Below are 20,026 nucleotides of genomic sequence, written 5' to 3'. Positions count from 1 at the left end.
CAAAAGATGCGGCATGGTATGTGGTATTTAGAATGTGACGTATCTGGGAGGTGCGTCACATTGTAAATCTCTGTACCAGAAGGAGACATTCCTACATGGGGGGGCTGAGAGGGGGGGTGTTCCGGCACAGGAACACCTCCTAAAAGTGGCTCACTAAAATCTACAAGATTTCACTTTGTCACTTTTGCGCTCATGCTGTGTCAAAACCCTGCACTACCTTCAATCAGGTGTAAGGATTGACACAGCAGTCTGAGCATAGGGCCCCCAGACCATTGCTAGAGATACGTTGCACTTCCAACATAACTCAAACAATGCACCACCTTTACAGCACAGATACATCACATATGAGTGCCATTTGTGTCCCATGGTACACCGCATTGTAAATACGCCACATCCATGGTGGTAGTGTCATGGAGCACAATAACTGACATATTCCTGGGGATATGCCAGTTATTGTATATGTATATGTGCCTATTAGTGTTTTAATGTAGTGATAGGATTACTACATACTGATGAATGAGTCACTACAAAACTAAAACAACAGTGACAGAGAATTTGATGGAAGTGTAACGATACAAACTAGTAAATTGAACGTATAAAACACAAATTTGCAAGTACATAGAAGACTGCATACATCGTCTATAAGGGTTTTGAAGCAGTCTATGCCCTAAGGCCTATTTTAAAGCATGAGTACTTAAATAGTGGGTGGATGATTACAAGACTGCAAGGAAAGAACCTGATTGAATTTATAACAGCCTCAGTTGTACCACAGTATACAGATAAACACATAATGCTGAATGGCTCACTACAATATTGAAACAGTAGTGTGAGAATGTTTGCTGGAAGTATTAGGATACACATTGTGGAATTGAACGTATAAAACATAAGTTTGCTGGTGCAGAGAACAGTGCATCCACAGTCCATAGAGATTTGAAACAGCCTATGCACTAAGTCCTCTTTTAATCCATGACTATCTAGATGCTGACTGGATCATTACACTTCTGCAAAGAAAGTTCCTCACTAAATTTATCACAGCTTCAGTTTTACCACCGTACAATCAAAAAGAACATACTGCTGAGTGGCTCACTACAATACTAAAACAGCTTACAAGACTGCATGTATACTCCATACGGATTTTAAGCAATCGATACCCTCAAACCCACTTTGCATATTTTAAATCAATACAAACATTTAAAGAATATATAACTGAATCTATAACTGCTTCACTTTTAGTAGATAGTGCTCAAACCTTTATTATTTTTCAACAATAAATTTATTCTTGTAACATCTCATAATTTAACAGACATTCCAATACAACTTCATCAGATATATCATTCAGATCAATGTCCTCGTGAGCAGGTTCTGATTTAATGTGTTCTAAAATTTCAATATAGTTTAAAACTTCAACGAAATCTCCATCAGCTTTCGTCTTCAAAATCACAATTCATGTCTGCAGCACTAATTTTCCCTTCTTCACTCTCATTGCCTGTGACAGATACGATTAGTTCTTCAATTACACTCAAGGTAATATCCAAAATCTCTGGAGTATCAGGCTGTTCTCTTTCCATAACTTTTCCTTTATGTTCTTGCTCCTTGTATAAAAATATAAACAGATTATTTTATCACTTTTCGTAATATATAATACAAAACTACAGTTTTCACCTATTTTGGCCTACAAAAAATACTATATGAATACCATTATCTAATAACATTCCATTAGTAGACTTTTAGTCCTTTGCAAAATTATACAAATATAATTACTTAACATTCATTAACCTAGGCCTCTCAGTTTTTTATCTAATTTTTATATTATTAATTTCCTTCTGTTCTTCTACTAACTTTTCTTTATGCAGTTGCTTGTTATCTATTTTGTCAATCCTTCAATATCTTATGTTTTTCATTAATGTTCCTTCTTAATTCAAAAGTCTTTCTACTATTCCTAACTCAATGTGTTCTTTTCCCTTAAGACCTTGCTTAACACAAATTTTATCGTTTCTTGTTTTAAGTTAGAGAAAATACATCGACTAAGTACATTCAATATTGTTTATAATGTCAGGTAAGTTTACTTAGTCAATAACTTGTCAAACAACGTCCTTTAACTCTCACAGAAATATTTCCACTTTCTCTTCACGAATGTCTAAAGAGCAACTGAAAATGGGTCTGAACTCCGAAACGTTTTCGATGAAGTGCGCACTCGTTAGTGAGCGCGCGCCTCACCAAGGATTCCCCACAACTCTGTGGTAAATGACTAGATCGCAACCGCGTCTCAGCCGTGGCCCGTGCAGGGACTTGCGATGGGGCAGGCATGGCGGGCGTGGGAGGGGCAGGGTGAGGGGTGATAAACAACGGAATCTGCATGATTGCAGGTAACTAAACAATTACATTAATAAAACGAATTTGGGGCCATATTATGAATAAAATGCGATATCAACAAAAGGCGACACATTATCGCCGCTTTTATCAGCAGGAAAGTGCCGATAAAGCGGTGATAATCCATCTTGTTTTGTAGATAATATGACCCAAAATGCATGCTAATGGCTTCGTGGTGACGATCACGCGTGGTTAGGGGGTTGTACATGCATGTTTAGGCTCTATTTTTTAATTACATTTTTTTTTTTTAAATCACAGCATACGCGTACAGAATTATGTACAATTACGAGCAGGAGCTGCAGAAGCTGCATGCTGATTGGCTGTCAATACTCCAAACCAGAAAGTGTTGCAAGCCATCTTATTTGTCACGGCAGCCGAGTCACAAGGAAACAGTAAAACAAAGTTGACAAATAAGGAAAGGGGGCACGATAGAAACATTCTGAACCTATAGTGTTGCTCACTCAGGGGGTGGTAGATTTATTGTACGCGTACTAACTACATATGGACGAAGTACAGCTGTAATGTTGAAAGTCGTCACGTAAGCGTACGTAAGCAAGAAAACTAAAAATTATTTTAGATATTCATGAAGTGTATTTGTGTATGTGTTGTGTGGCTCTAAAAAGAGCCGTTGTGTTTATGACTAGATTTTAGTACCTACAAGTAAGTACCGATTTAGAGTCTTAAGTTTATAAGGAAAACTCTGTTCCCCTCATCTGTAAAATGAACAATCCACACTGTAAGCATTTTGAAGACAGGTCTGGATGCACTCTGATGGCGTCTGTAAATGAAATACTAGTTTCAAAAGTAAGATTTTTCTAAAATGGTGGACAACATGCAGTTTTCAAAAAAAGAAAAGAAATGTTTGGTTGTTTGACAACATTTTACAGAAAACTAGGTTCCATCATTCTGTTTTTTAAAAGCCTTATTTTTATTGGTTAGGAAAAAGTGATAAAAAAGAACGTTAGATTAGATAAGCTGGTATATTCTCCAGTCAAGCACACTTGCTGTTTTAATTTGCAACAATGTATGATGAACTTTTCACCTGTGTGCTGAGTAAGGTGTTCCCTGAAGTGTTTCAATGGTAACTGGCAGATTCTGGAACGGGGGAAGGGTTGAAAGTTCTATTAGTTTGAAAGCTTGGAATGTTAAACCAATAGAAATGTGTGTTTTCTTTTGAATTAATGTGAACAGGATTTTAATTGGTTATTTATATGTATGTATGCGTAAAATGAGAGGGACAATGCTCAATTTGACGGTTGTACTGCAAACACTGAGCTCCAGAGATTTTGTAGAAGAATATCCACTGTGTGAGTGGTATTCTTGTTAATCTAGAATTCAATTTGAAAGGTGAGTTGAAAAGTTGTACGGGAGTGCGTGTGTGCGGTGTATCTTTGTACATTAACAAATTATGGGGTATATTATCAAGACTTGGCGATACAATTATCGCCACTTTATCGGCAGGAAACTGCTGATAAAGTGTTGATAATGTTATTGCCTGTATTGATAATATGCTCCTATATTCATCCGTTGTTAAATGTTTTATAGTAGTAAATGTGTTTTGCTACAATGCATGCTGTTATGTTTTTTTCTTTAATATCATTTTGTGCCTCTGTACATTAAGGGATTACTGTTGTTTATATCGGCAGGAAAATGCCAATAAACCAACGATAATGAGCTTGATAATATGCTCTTGAGAATTCCCATACCAGCCCAGGTTAACACTAGAACTTGGGCTTCTATAGCAATTTACAAGAACATATTATCAAACCCATTTTCGCCGTTTTATCGTCAGTTTCCTGTCCATAAAACGTCGATAATTTTAACACTGGTCCTTAATAATATGCCCGTCAGTTCCATATTATCAGTAAAGGACGATACATTATCGCCGCTTTTACCGGCAGGAAACTGCCACTAAAGCGACGATAATGGTCTCGATAATATATCCTTGTGAATTTCCATAGAAGCCTAGGTTAACACCATAACCTGGGTTTCTATGGGAATTCACAAGGATATATTATCGAGAGCATAATCACTGCTTTACCGGCAGTTTCCTATCGATAAAAGTGGCGATAATGTATCATCCTTCATTGATAATATGGCCCATAATCTATCGCCTTTTGTTGATAATATGTCCCAAAAATCCATTTTATTAATGTAATTGTTTACTTACCTGCAATGATCCTGAGGGCATATTACCAAGGGGGGCGATAGGCAATTATCACCGATTTAGCGTCCGTTTTTGGCCGCTAAGCGGCGATAGTTCTATCACCCTATTAGCAACCTGTCGCTAACTGATGTTAGCGACAGCTTTTAGGTGATAGCGAGCAGTTTGGGGCCCGACTTGCATGTCAACGATGTTTATCGCTAATGACGTGCAAACTGGGCGTACCCAACCAGTTAGCGACTGAAAGCAGTCGCTAACGTCGCTATCGCCTATTAGCAAGGCAGGCGTACCCTTGGAAATTTTTGTGTTAACCGCGAATATCTCCAAATACTAACACCTGCCCAGACCAGTTCTTAGCCATGTTATCCAATGGCAGGTGGATAACGTGGCTAAGACAATTTCGTCTCTAATGCGTGAATATCGCTGGATTCTCAACGATATTCACGCATTTCGCCGCTATCGCTGTATATTTTAGCACAATGGAGAAAAATGTTGCTAATAGCATGTTTTCTCAGCTAACATATCCAGCGATAGGCAGCGATAAAAAAATTGTCGCTAACCCTATTTAGCGATCAATATCGCTACTTGTTGGTAATATGCCCCCAGATTCCATTGTTTATCACTCCTCACCCTGCCCCTCCTCCGCCCCACCTGCCTGGCCCATCGCAATTCCCTCCACGGGCCGCGGCTGTTTCTATATTCCGTTATATTGTACTGTCTATTTATACTCTCATTTTTTATTAAATTTTCCTTGCTTCATACTCCTTGTTCTTTTACTGTAAGTCCTCTTATTTTTATACTCCGAGGTTTGTCCTCATACTCCTCCCTCTGTTCTTGTAAGTAATATAATAGAATATTTGATATATTTTTTTTGTAATGTTATATATATTTTTTTATTATAGGTTGTGTTTAGCGATAATAAAAATACTGCATCATACCAACGAAGTACCAAAAGAGAAAGTAACAAAAGAAAAGTGTGTATTTGAAGAGAACTCACCAAGAAGATTTACATGAAGAGATATGGCTTAACAAACAGAAAGAAAGTCCTGGTAAGAGCAGGAGCACTTTTTTGAGGAAAATACTAAAGACTAAGAGTAGTGTTCAGAAACAGAAAAATGTCTTTAATGTATCAGCAACCAAAAAAAACTACTAACAAAGAAAAGAATAATGGAAATTCAAGTGCAGACAAAACTGTGTATAGTACAAGGAGGAAAAAGCAATTCATGGAAATTAGGAAAAAAATGTTTTATAATAGATTGGTATCAAATGTAATGAAAGAAATTAAGGTATATAAGAAAAAAACTGTATTTTATAAGAAGAAGAAAGCTACAGAAAATATAGTTGAGAAAGCTTTGGAATTGAAAAGAAAACTGTTTATTTTAGTAATCAATAGATTAGATCACTAGACAAACCAATCCATTTAATGAAGGGCAAAAGTAGGTGGAGAAGACAAATTAACAGAAGTAATTTTTGTGAGGTTTTTTTTGGTTGAATGGAAACATAGTTCAAGTTCTGAGCCTTTTTTAATGAATAAAGTTATCTTCAGAGTAATGATTTGTTGCATGCAGTTGACACTACTGGTCGTTAGAAATGGTTGTCCTATTGAGAAAGAGAAAATTGTTCCTAGAAATGCAGAAGAGGTGTTAGCTGGTGAAGTTTTAGGGAGACGTCCTAAAGCTCCAGTATACACTTGGAATTGTAGTAGCATTTGCAGTGTGCGGCAATAATCTATTGATTTTTTACACAATTTCTTACGTAATTATACCAAGAAATATGCAGAAAGATTCCTTCAATGCAACTAAAGATACTATTACGCGAAAAGTCCAGCACTAATGTTAAAAAAGTTGAACAGTGCTCTTTTGCATGGATCTGTATCAGATGTAACAAATGTTTGTGATGAAATTGAGATTAGTTACTTTGGTCCTCAGAAAGACATTGCAGAAAGTGAGAGATTAATAGAAGAAAATGTGGAAGAGAATGTAGGACAGTGCAGTGTAGAAAATATTGAGCAAGAAATTATTTCAGGTGAAAGGCCAAATTATTCTTGTATCTGTTGACGACGAATTCATTATAAAAATCAGACCAGGACGGTTGATCTCTATTTAAAAAGTGAAAAGGAAAATAATAATGAGTGGAAGGATTTTGCAACTTATTTGTTGGTAGAGAATTGTTTTGATTTGGGTTCTGATCAGCGTATTTGTAAATATTGTTATAACAAATTAGAAGAGAACAAAATGCCTGCTAGAGCTCTGCATAATAATCTTGAGTTGGTAAATATTCCTTCTGAACTGATGGATTTAAATACCTATGAGTCTATTCTTATTTTATGTGTGCATCCATTTCAGGCTATTGTTCGTATGGAGCCTAAGACAGGAAAATTGCCTCCTTCTGATTTACAAAGAGGATTAAAGGGAAGAGTTGTATATTTGCCTCTAGATTTAAAGAAAAATATTGAAACTATTGGTGTAGAAAATGTAGAGGATGAACCTTTAGTTATTCTTGTTAATGACATTCCTACTAAGAGTGAGAAAATCTGGCAAGAATTAGTGGATGTTAGGAAAGTGAAAAAGGCAACGTTGTATCTGGTAAACAATAATCAATATTACAAAAATGTGTATGTAGGAGAAGAAGAAATAACTGTACAAGAAGATACTGACTTGCCATCTGGACAAATTGAAAAAGTGGATGTGTCCAGAACTGAAGAAATCTACGAACATTACAGTGTTCATCCATTGCATTCCAAAGAAATGATGGGGGATGCTATAGAGGTATTTCAAATTAAAGAAGCAAAAGGAAGTCCCATTAGTGTATGGGAAAAAGCTTGGAAGTTCGTTGTTTCCCTCAGTTGTTTCCTACAGGAAAAGGGGGACGATATGATGAACGACCTGTGCAGATTCCTGCATTTGAATACCGGACATCAAGATTCTATGCAGAAGATGCAAGATTTCGACAATGTATTCCATATTTGTTTAATCTTTTGTTTGAGAGTGATTTGTCTGGACTTTCTTATGCAGTAAACCACATATTGAAAACAGGTGTACATCTGCAAAATGTTTCGACAAAGGAATTTATGAATGAAGTACAGCAGAAAGATAATGTTTTGGAAACTCAGCTGATTAATCTGATGGCATGTCAGCGTGGTACTAATGAGTACTGGTACCGTCGTCATGAAGAACTTAAATGTATGCCAAGGAACGTAGGAAATCCTACATGGTTCCTTACTCTAAGCTGTGCTGAATATGCTTGGGATGATTTACTTCAATTTCTTCAAAAGGCAAATTCAAATATACCAAATATCGAATACAAGACACCTGGAGAATTTTGCTCTTTGGATCCTGTTAATGTTTGCAGGTATTTCAATCATTAGATTCGAAGCTATGATGTCTTGTATCACCAATAAAAAAAATCCTTCTCTTGGAGAGGTTCTAGATTTCTTTTGGAGAAAGAAGTATCAAGCGAGAGGTGCTCCTCACATACATATGCTATTATGGATCAAAGATGTTCCCAAATTTGGAACAGACTCAGATGATACTGTGTTGTCTTTTATTGAAGAATATGCTACATGTGAAGTACCCAAAAGTACACAATTTAAGGACTTAAGACAACAAGTCTTACGATTCCAAAGCCATCGTTGTGGCAAATACTGTCTCGAAAGTACAAATCTAAGGACAAATCCTACAGCAAATGCCGTTTTGCATTTCCTCGACCTGTAATATCGAAAGGAAGAGTGAAGAGTTTTTTGTCATCTTTGCGACATAATATCACAAGAAAGTCTCCAAAAAATACCTACAACTTAAGAAGAAATGAACAGTTAAAATACATAAATGACTATAACTCAGTCATTTTGTCTCGGTGGAATGCTAATATGGATATTCAATATGTTGCAGACAATTCCATTGCTGTTGCTCGATATGTGACATCGTACATGACAAATCTGAAAAGACGGAATTGCAGGAAATGTGGGAAGAGATTTCCCATGAGAAGAGTCTAAGTAAGAAATTATACAGTTACAGTTTGAAGATGTTATCTCATCGAGAAATTGGAGCGTATGAATGCTCGGATCGCTTATCATCTGCAAGTCTATACTCCAAATCTAGAAGAATCATTTGGGTGAGTCTAGGTCTTGCTGCAACACGAAACCAAGTTCTTAAATCTGTACAAGAAATGTAATATTTAGCTGAAAAAGAGCCGGAAAGTACTGATATTGTGAAAACAAATATGTTGGATACATATTATCCAAATAGAAGTCATCATATTGAGAACATTTGTCTCTATGAAGTGCTGTAAAACTATATTTTTAAACAGAATATTACCGAAAACATTAATAATGGTATATATACCGTTATTGGTTCTGAAGGATGTCTGGTGAAACAAAGAAAAGGACATTTGATTGAACACCGTAAACTGAGTTGCGAAACACCTGACAAAAGGGAATTTTACTATTTAGCTTTTTTGCAACTTTTCAAGCCATGGCGTTCAGAATTGGAATTACTTGGAAATTTTGAGAGCTATGAAGATTCCTTCAATGCAACTAAAGATACTATAGAATGTCCTGTTTTTGCTAATTATATCAAAATGTTGAATGACGAAATTGAGCAAGAAGCTACAATTGCAGCTGAGATTGATAGAGAAAGTTCTCAAGACAGTGAAACTTCTGCTCCGTTGAGTCAGGACCCACTGGGAGAACCAATAGTTCTAAAGGAAGCAGCAACTGCTATGGAAGAGGTGGAAACAGTAATGTATCAAGGTCAAGAACATCTAACAAACTTAGGAAACTTGGAAGAACAACTAAATCATGAGAAGAAAGAAATATATGAGCAAGTGAGAGAACAGATTGACCATAGATTTCTTCATGAGAAGAAAGAGTGCTCTTGCTCACCATTTGAACCTATCCGTATGTATGTGAGTGGACAAGCTGGAACAGGAAAAAGTTTTTTAATTAAAGTAATCACAAGTTTTCTACAGAAAAGAACTGACTCGCATTTGTCTTGTGTTGTGACTGCTCCAACTGGGTTGGCGGCACACAATATTAAAGGAATTACTTTACATCATTTACTAATGCTACCAGTAGAGGATGACAACAAATTACAATACCACAAGCTATCTGGAGAAGCTTCTTATGAGGTTTCAAGAGTGTTGAAGAAAATGAAGCTTCTCATCATTGATGAGGTAAGCATGGTCTCAAACGTAATGCTTACCTTTGTGCATTTAAGAATGCAGCAAATTCTTAAAACAGAGTATGACGTATTATTCGAAGGAAAACACGTCATAGTTTTTGGAGATCTTCTACAACTTACTGCTGTAAAAGGACAGCCAGTGTTTAAAACACTGGTGCATGAAGATACTAGAAAGTCTTTAGGGAGTATTGGCAATGTAAACATTTTGTCATATTTTCAGTATAAGGAACTTACTACAAATATGCATCGAGCTGTGGTAAATAAATAAATAATACCTCTCTTTTTGACTAGATATAACAATAACAGATAGCTCAATAAATAAGAGTCAAGATTCGAGGTAGTAGGAGTTTGCAGGTTTAATACAGAATAAAGGACAGGAACAGGACAACCTGCGCGGACAAGATCTGGGATGAGCGCGCTCGCTCTTTAATAACAGTGCACAAGTATATATACTAAAACAATTGCATTACAGTACATACAATAGGCGGAGCAGTGGGTGGGGTGCGTAGCAGTCGCGAAAGATAAGGGTGAAAGTAGGTATAACAGGAGGCGTGTACATAGACATGTGATGTAAACGTAACAGAATATGTCATAAATGGGGCGGAAATATGGAGGGGGCTACCTAAGGAGCCGGGACCTCTAACCTACTGGTGCGCGCAAACTGGCAATGACGTGTTACTAAGGAGAAGCTGGGGGCTATGACTTCTGAGCTAGAAGGAGAGACTGAAGTCTGGAGAGTCAGAGCGACATGTACCTAAACACTATCTAGTATCTGATGTTTAGAGAACATGTTGATAAAATCCAAAAGTTATCGGGGTAAAGGCTAACAGATTCTAAGACTGGTGCATGCATTATTCTTCATGTAGTGCGTGTTGAGGAATATTAAATGACCATTAAATGCAGTATTTCTCTTACATGGAGACGTAAAGGCTAGACCATGACGGAAACTATTGATGCGATTCAGTAGCTTAGGAATGCAGAGAAGGAGGGCTGGCCTGATAACTTGAATCATAACATACTCTTGGCAGACTGGCAGGCAGAGCCAGGCCGAGCCGGGCACTGTGAGACAGGAAGTAAGTGAAGGGTCAGGAATACAGGTGGGGGCTGTATCGCTCCTCAGCGAGGGTTCAGAAGACAGGAGCTGAATCTGGTCCGGGCCCTTTTGAGGCCTAGAAACGGGGACTTTTCAATGAAATAACGTGCACACTGTGAAACGTGGCAACGTAACTTTACATAGGCCTAATATTCGTAGTATTCACGAGAACTGGAACTGGCATACTAGAGATGGACACAACTGTAATTGCGTCTTTAATCGATCATGGGGAATATATATGCATATTAATCATGCACATATAACATAAGATGGGGAACACGTAGGGGCACAGAACATGGCAAAATTTACTTTTCCACATTCCCTCCTTGTCACTACGTTTCCATCAGGAAACATCAATATTCATGATACCGTCTATCATTTCATACAGTATCATTTGCTCGTCTCGGATTTTCTTGGAACGGGATTTAGAACGGGACTTTGGACTAGGAATACAAGAGGTAGCACAAATGCCGCAAATCGCAGGGCCACATTGTATACAGAGGCAGCAACTGAATATGATCGCTACTGCAATACCTAGAAATGACAATACTTTCCATCCCCAGGCAGAAATTATACTCCAGAACCAACCGGACCATGTCCAGGTGCCTGGATTTTGGTGTAACAGATGGGCAATTTTGTGAAGTCTGGTTATAGCTGAATAAACAGACGGCGCGTTATTAGGAATGAAAATGCAGCAACTAGATCCGATGACTCTACATGCTCCTCCTCTATCGGCCAGTATGACGTCAAGAACGAGACGATTTTGGAGCACGACAACTCTCATAGCAGATTGCTCTTCGGTTAGGTTACCTAGAGCAGAAGTAGATTCAGTCACTACTACTTCAAGGGTTCTGGTCAATCTTCGTATCAATTTACTATTCACGACAGTACCTAAGTAGGGGAAGAAACCTTTATTGAGATCTATATATTGTTCTAGAGCAGTTTCAGTATAATCAACAATCGGGAGGTCTCTCTTGTGTCTAGTATGTACTAGGTGGGAGTTCCTATGATAGTCAGGTGGGGCTAGAAAAACTGGTGGCAGTAGGAATGCAATATAACAAGTTCCCTCCCAGTCGAGGGGCAAACGAACATATGCGGTCTGACCACAAACAAAATAAGAATGACGTGAAGCTTTGAAAATAGATTTCCCACTGTCACTATACTTGACAATAGTAGTACAATCACTATGTCCTACATGTACGGAACCATTATTTCTGACACATAATTCACCTTTAACTGGTAATACTGACATAGCAGGTAAGTCTGGAGTAGAATCAGACTGAACATTCAGGACCATGAAATTCGAAGAATAATTACCCAAATTGTAAACTTCATTTTCTAGATCTAACCCTGTTCTGTGGGGAAGACCTTGCTTGTCTGGAAAACATGTACTGTTCAGAAAGGACATATCAGTTGAGGATGACGTTAACGTGGACCACGCTCCGCATGAACCGTTATGTGAAAATGGATAAGGAAACAGTGGCAGAACTCCCTTCGGTGTCTGGAAAGGGGGGAGTCGACCACACACCCAACAATTGGTGGCATTGCTGGTCTGGTGTGAATAATGTAACATGCGGATAAATGAGTTGTTTCGCATAGCAAGACGATAAGATAGTTCATGAGGAGGCAGATCACTAAACGTGTGCTCTACTGTAGCATTAGAAGACTTATTTACATGAGAAATTGGAAAACATAAATGAAATGCATAACTCGTGCAGGTAACCATCAGGCTGAAAACTAATATGAAACTTAGAAAAACAATACATCGGATTGAGTTTTGACTAACTCTCTCACTATGGGGGTCTATTTCATACATGTCAGATACCTATTTAACCGTTTCACCTAGGGGAGGACTTAGACAATTAAACTGGCTGACTTAATTTACTAGACCTTAATTTCTTTTTATACTCCTGCTGCGGAGTTTCCTCTAACAGGGGAGGCTTTGAATCAATGTCATTTGCGGGACAGTCCTTAAGAATAGTATCTCGGCAGTCCTTAAAATCCTTGGAAAAGTTCTTGGAAATAGTTCGTGGTCGGAGTCCGTGAAATGTCTTGACATGCGACAGGTGGACCCACCCCTTCCTGCCTTCCAACTTGACGGCAGTACGGGTGGTCAGGAGAACCAACTTTGGTTCCTTCCAGCGAGGCTCCAGCGGAGTTGAACGATCAAAATTCCTGACGAGAACAAAAGAGCCTGGAAGGATCTCGTGTGGCTTGACTTCAGTATTGTCGGGAAATGCAGCGGCAACCTGTGAACGACAAGAGTGTAGGGCAGACATCAAGGAAGCTAGGTAATCTGTCAGCATATTACTGGAAACATCTGTAATACTTCGGGGTCTAGGTGTACCCCACATATTCGGGGGGCGGCCGAAGACGACCTCATACGGGGACAGACCTGATCTGGAATGTGCGACCATGCGCATATAAAACAGAGTGACTGGCAAAGCAACTAACCAGTCTACACCTTTTTCTTGACAAATTTTGGCAATACGGATTTTCAAAGTTTGATTATGCCTCTCTACGAGACCGGCTGCTTCAGGATGGCGTACACAATGGAACTTCCACTGGTACCCTAACAAAAGGGAAACGTGTTTCATCAGTTCAGATGAGAATGGCTGGCCGTTATCAGAATATACGACCCTAGGGAGTCCATAACGGGGGAAGAATTCACGAACCAACTGCTTGGCAGTGGTCGCGGCTGTGTAATCTGGAACTGGATATGCTTCTGTCCACCTGGACAAAGCGCATACAACTACAAGGACATACTTGAAACCTCGACATCGCTCCATCTGAATATAATCCATCTGGAGGACTTCAAAAGGGTGGTCAGGGGGCTGGAATCCACCTTGTTCCACCGGGACACTTTTACCTGGATTAAACTGGCAACATATCATACAGGTACGGACTTTCTGCTTGGCTGCAGCTCGTAAATGTTTGTTAAACCAAATGTTCTGGATACTGTCTAACATGGCTTTTTCTCCTAAGTGTGCTGGACTATGTGCGGTATTGATAATGACTTGAACCATAGAGTCGGGGAGAAACCATGTGGCTCTACCCTTCGTCAACCATCCCTGATCTGTCTGGACCCCTCCTTGTTCGGACCATTTCTTGATTTCTTCGGGAGTAGCATGTAACTGGATATCTATGACATCTTGAGTGGGGTCCTTAACTGTCATACAAGTAGTCTGTTCTAGAGTGGATGTCGGTGTCTTGTTAACTGGTATGTCTGGTGTCTGTGCTGTAAGCTTGGCTGTTCGATCTGCTAGATCATTACCTTGAGAAATAATGTCTGTAACTTTAGTATGTGCTTTGCATTTCATGATAGCAATAGATGTCGGTAAATGTATGGCATCTAGCAGAGCTTGAATAAGGAGACCATACTGAATCTTGGTTCCATGAGAAGTCATGAAACCTCTCTCCTGCCAGAGCACTCCGAAGTCGTGTACAACTCCGAATGCGTAACGTGAATCTGTGTAAATATTAACTTTCAGGTTCTTGGCGTGTATGCAGGCTTGGGTCAGAGCAACTAGCTCTGCTGCTTGAGCAGACAGGGTGTCAATACGGTGTGTTTCAATAACTTCAGTGTCAGTAGTCACTGCATACGCGGCTACTAGTTCTCCTGTACTTGTTCTCATACATGAACCATCCACATAAAGTGTCAGGTCGGGTTCCGGTAATGGAACGTCTGTCAGATCTTGTCTTGGCTTAGTCATAGTGTTAACAACTTCCACACAGTCATGTGTGGCAGGATTCGAAATAACTGACGGTAACAGTGTAGCAGGATTTAGAACGTTGCAGCGTCTGATTTCTATGTGTGGCTGGAACAGTGTCAGTTCATAACCTGTTAAACGTGCAATTGTCAAGTGCTGAGTCTGTGTTCGGTTTAAAAGAACTTCCACGGAGTGTGGAACTTGTACTGTCAAGGAATGTCCTAATACTATGGAATCACTTTGTCTGATAGCTAGTGCTGTGGCTGCAACTGACTTGAGGCACGCAGGCAGAGCCTGGGCTACAGGATCTAATGTGCTCGAAAAATAAGCACAGGGCTTGTACTGTCCTGCTTGATCTTGTGTGAGAACAGATAATGCTGTACCATCACGTTCTGTGACAAAAAGTGTAAAAGGTTTACTGTAGTTCGGTGTTGCTAGAACAGGAGCTTGGCATAAAGCTTTCTTTAACTCATTAAAACTAAGTGTATGTTCAGATGTCCAAGGGAGAACAGTCGATACGGCTGCCTCCTGTGTCGTTAACTGTATCAGTGGCTTGGCTAGAAATGCATACTGAGGAATCCATTGTCTGCAATAAGAAGTAAGGCCGATAAAAGCACGTACCTCCTTCTGTGTCTTGGGCTGAGGAAGACTCGCTATTAACTGGATACGGTCGGGTGTCAACTGCCTACCCCACTTGGACAGTAAGTGGCCTAAGTAGATCACTTGCTGGACACAGAATTGAAGCTTTGAAGGGGACACCTTGTGCCCCATCTCGGCTAGGAAATACAAGACTGTAAGTGATGCTCGCTCGCAAGCACGTTCAGAACGGGCTGTAATCAGTACATCATCGACATACTGGAGCAGGGCAGTGTCAGTTGGCATGTGAATGTTGTCTAGTTGTCTCTTAAGTGCTTGACTGTAAATACTAGGACTTTCTGTGAAACCTTGAGGAGCTCGTGTGAATTTATAGCTCCTTCCATTTAAACAAAAACCGAAAAGGTACTGGCTGTCTGGATGAATTGGAACACTGAAAAATGCGTTCTTGAGGTCGATTACGGTAAAGAATATTGCCTCAGAATCAATGGCTGTCAATAGGGATGAGATGTCTGGGACTACCGGATACTGGGGAATAATAAATTTATTGAGTTCTCGAAGGTCAATCACTAATCGATATACTGGGGGTGCATTTGGATCAGTACGCTTCATGACTGGAATGATCGGAGAATTACATACATTGGAGTCAGTTTCTACAACTACTCCTTGAGCCATGAGCTCATCAATAGTTTTGGATAAGGCTGCTACAGCCTCAGGTGGCAATCTGTACTGTCTGATTCGTGGCAGGACTATACCTTGCTTGAGAGTCACACGATGGGGTGTGATTTGCATAAAACCAACATCAGTTGGACCTTGCGCCCATAGATGCTGCGGAACATTAGACAATCTCGGATCAAAATCTCGTAAAACATAGTGACCCTTGAAGTCACGTAAAAACAAACGTATTCCCTCTGGGGAACAGCAAATAACTGCACCTAATTCTTTCAGTGTTTTAATGCCTAACAAATTTTCTGGACATGACTTCGTAAGTAATAGGTCAGTAGTTCGGGACAATGGACCTACTTCTAGAGTAACTGGCTTTGAAATCTCGTTTACAATAGGCTTTCCTGAAAATCCAAGGGAAACATTTCTAGAGCCTGAGAGCGGAGCCCCTGGAACCTCGTCGTGACTTATGGTAGTCCTACTTGCCCCTGTATCAATCAGAAACTTTCTGTCTTTCCCTAATACTTGACTATGAACATAGGGACCTTCTTGATCTACAGGAATCTCGATGAGAGGCAAACCCACCTCCCTCTCTAGGCTGTTTCATGAGTACGCTTGGTACTCTGGATACTCGGACTGTGCATACTGATACATCTGCTGCGTAACATGCTGTGTTGCAGCAATAGGCTGCGGTGCTGGAACTGTCTGTTGTGCATTCTGTGGCTGAGAAGTCTGTGAAACTTGTTCTTGTCTAGGTGGACGTGGTCTTTCTTTAGTTTTACCAGTGGCTATATTGTTTTTCAGAACTGCACACCCGTTTTTAAAATGACCTGGCTGTTTACAATAATTGCATGTCCCTTTAACGGGAGCTGCAGGATGACTGGCTTGATTCGGACCCCTCTTCTGACTGTCTTGAGGAACAGATTGTGCAACTAGTACTTTCATTTTCGTGTCTTTCATACGTTTTCTCTCGTGTTCTTGCTCTTCTCTGATTCTATTCTGGTGATATTGGAGCATCTGTAACATCTGGGACGGGGTACTAGCTTGCCATGTACTTTCGACTTTCAAAACTCGATTCTTAACTTGTGGACTTGAATTCTCGACTAATTTAGTAACAAAAAGATGAGGGTATGACTCGCTACTCGTCTTCAATCCACTGTTTATTATGAAACATTTTTCAAATCTGGAATAAAAATCACTAGTGTCTTCGTCTTGTTTCTGTTTACAGGCTGAGATTGCATCCCAGTCTTCCTTTTTAGTCGCTAATAATCTAGGCAAAACTTGTATTAACAGTTCTGGTAATTCTTTACATTTCTCTCCAAGACCGGTACCTGGTACTCGTATCTTATCTTCAGCTTCTAGAACTGCCCAATCGATCTTTTTCTCTCCCACCTCCCATTCTTTTTCCTTGAGTTTTTCGTATACCCCTGCGGGCAACAGGACTTTTAACATTTTAATAATATCTGGATATGTGTATTCTCCCATACGGAGCATGTCTTTTAATTCTCGGTGGAACCCTGCTGGATCTTTGTCGTGACAGGGAATTAATTTCTTCATCTCTAAGAGTTCCATCTTGGTAACTGGGGTGTAAACAAATACTCTTTGCATTTCACCATCCGCTGTCCTAACTGGGTGTACTTCTCGTAGCGGATTCTGTCTGTCTATGTAAAACGGTTTACTTTCTGGAGGTGAGACATGAACAAAATGCGGGTTCAAAAACGTTCTATATTTGTGGCGCTGTTCTAGAATGACACTAATTAAATCGGTACCTAAACCTTTCCATCTATACTGGAGTAACTCGTTCAGGACATCATGTAACGGACCTGGATCAGAATGTTGACCCTCATACAATGTGATGAGGTGCTGGATCATATACATACCCACCAGTCGCTGCTCGGCTGGGGGCAATTTCAGAAACATTTGTGCCACTATTTCGTCTGGAAAAGTGGTAGAATCAGTAGTCCATCGGACTGCTGATCTGGCTAGTTCTTGTTCATGCATGGTACTTAATTCACTATAACCGATTCGTGATTTCAGAATGTGATCGGTAGCTTGAAACACTTGTTCTAGAGAGCCTTGTTCCGGTGCTGGATGATGAAAGACTTTCTTGTGTTCTAGGCGCAAATGTCGGTCTGGAAATCTAGATTTACCTACATACGCTATTCTGGCAGTATTCTCGTCCTCTACCTCTTCCGTAAAAGAGTCATTTTCTTTCTCGCTTCCTAGAGCTTCACTGCGTTGTTCGTGTATCCTTATTATTTCTTTACGAATTTTCTTGTACATATGCTCTATACTATTGAGTGTCTTGTGCTTACCCTCGGCTATATTATCACTCCACTTTGTCAGGGTTCTCATTTCGGTCGGATCTTTAGTCGGGGAATCTTGTTCCCGTATTAAACAATTGATCAGAAACTTTAATAGCATAAACTGGGTTTCGGATTTCCTGTGAGATATGACGTCAGCAATACTTTCTGGATCTTGTCCTGTACGAATGAAACGATACATTCTGTCTAGATCTTCTTTCATATTCGGTAGGGTGACCAGATACTCGGACACCTGTCTTATACGTATGGAATATAGAACCATACCTTCCTCGCCTGGGACTGGATCATAACAGCATTCAGTAAGAGCTCGCCTGATTTCTGCAACGGACTTAAATTTGGGCGTACGCTGTAACGCACGTTCATGTAACTCGACTGCTCCTAAACGTCTATTAGGCGGCGGGGTACCAGGAGGACCTCCTCCTGCGGCCCCTATACTGGAATCATCGACCGATACTCTTCGTGCTGGCAGAGTGACTGATGTGGCGGGAAGTTGTACTACGGGTTGGACCGGGGGTACCGTAGCAGGTACTGCAAAAGGTGCCCCGGTGTCTGGAGGAACAGGAATTATATGATTTACAGGGACTGGCGGAACAGGATTTGCATATTCTGGGACTGTGTCGTCCAAATAGGACGAGATAAAAATATCAGCTGCGGTCGGTTTGTGACGTAGCTTGGTCGGAACTAAGGGTGGCGGAAAATTACTGGATGCCTCCGGGGTTGCTTTTAGCAAGCCCTCGGCAAGAAGAGGATACATACCCTTAATAAGGGCATTCCTCTGTCTGTCTGACTGTTCGGTTTTAACTCGTTCACCTATCTCGATTAATTCCCATTCTTGGGCTCTTTCTGTGGATTCTCTACTTAATTCTGACTTTCTGATTTCTTTTTCGGTTCTTTTATGAGATTCTTTGCGCCATAACTCGATGGCATCTTTCTGTGACTGTCTGGCTTTCTTTTTCCATAATGCTTCTTCTACTCGCATGATGCACTCGGCATCCCACGTACCTGATACGGGCCATCTATACTTTTCTTCTAACTGTTTGGTGTACTCCACCCATAAATCTAGATATAATATGGCACTTATGCCATGCTTTTGATACATAAAATGACCTGGACTGTCCCTAGGCGGGACAGGAACTGCTTCTTCTAACAGACCTTTTCTAGTTTTTAACTGACGTAGTTTGGAAAACAACGGCATGACTGGACTGTAATCTAGATACAATACAATACACAATAAACACGATAATTACACCACTTTCATACCACGACATTAAAATACAAAAGTTATCGGGGTAAAGGCTAACAGATTCTAAGACTGGTGCATGCATTATTCTTCATGTAGTGCGTGTTGAGGAATATTAAATGACCATTAAATGCAGTATTTCTCTTACATGGAGAAGTAAAGGCTAGACCATGACGGAAACTATTGATGCGATTCAGTAGCTTAGGAATGCAGAGAAGGAGGGCTGGCCTGATAACTAGAATCATAACATACTCTTGGCAGACTGGCAGGCAGAGCCAGGCCGAGCCGGGCACTGTGAGACAGGAAGTAAGTGAAGGGTCAGGAATACAGGTGGGGGCTGTATCGCTCCTCAGCGAGGGTTCAGAAGACAGGAGCTGAATCTGGTCCGGGCCCTTTTGAGGCCTAGAAACGGGGACTTTTCAATGAAATAACGTGCACACTGTGAAACGTGGCAACGTAACTTTACATAGGCCTAATATTCGTAGTATTCACGAGAACTGGAACTGGCATACTAGAGATGGACACAACTGTAATTGCGTCTTTAATCGATCATGGGGAATATATATGCATATTAATCATGCACATATAACATAAGATGGGGAACACGTAGGGGCACAGAACATGGCAAAATTTACTTTTCCACAGAGCAAATGATGTTGGTTATGGAACTATTCTTCAAAATATAAGAATT

The sequence above is a fragment of the Lissotriton helveticus genome, chromosome 5_1 (assembly GCF_964261635.1).
Source record: "Lissotriton helveticus chromosome 5_1, aLisHel1.1, whole genome shotgun sequence".
In the NCBI taxonomy this organism is placed as follows: Eukaryota; Metazoa; Chordata; class Amphibia; order Caudata; family Salamandridae; genus Lissotriton; species Lissotriton helveticus.
This window is presented reverse-complemented; position numbering follows the sequence as displayed.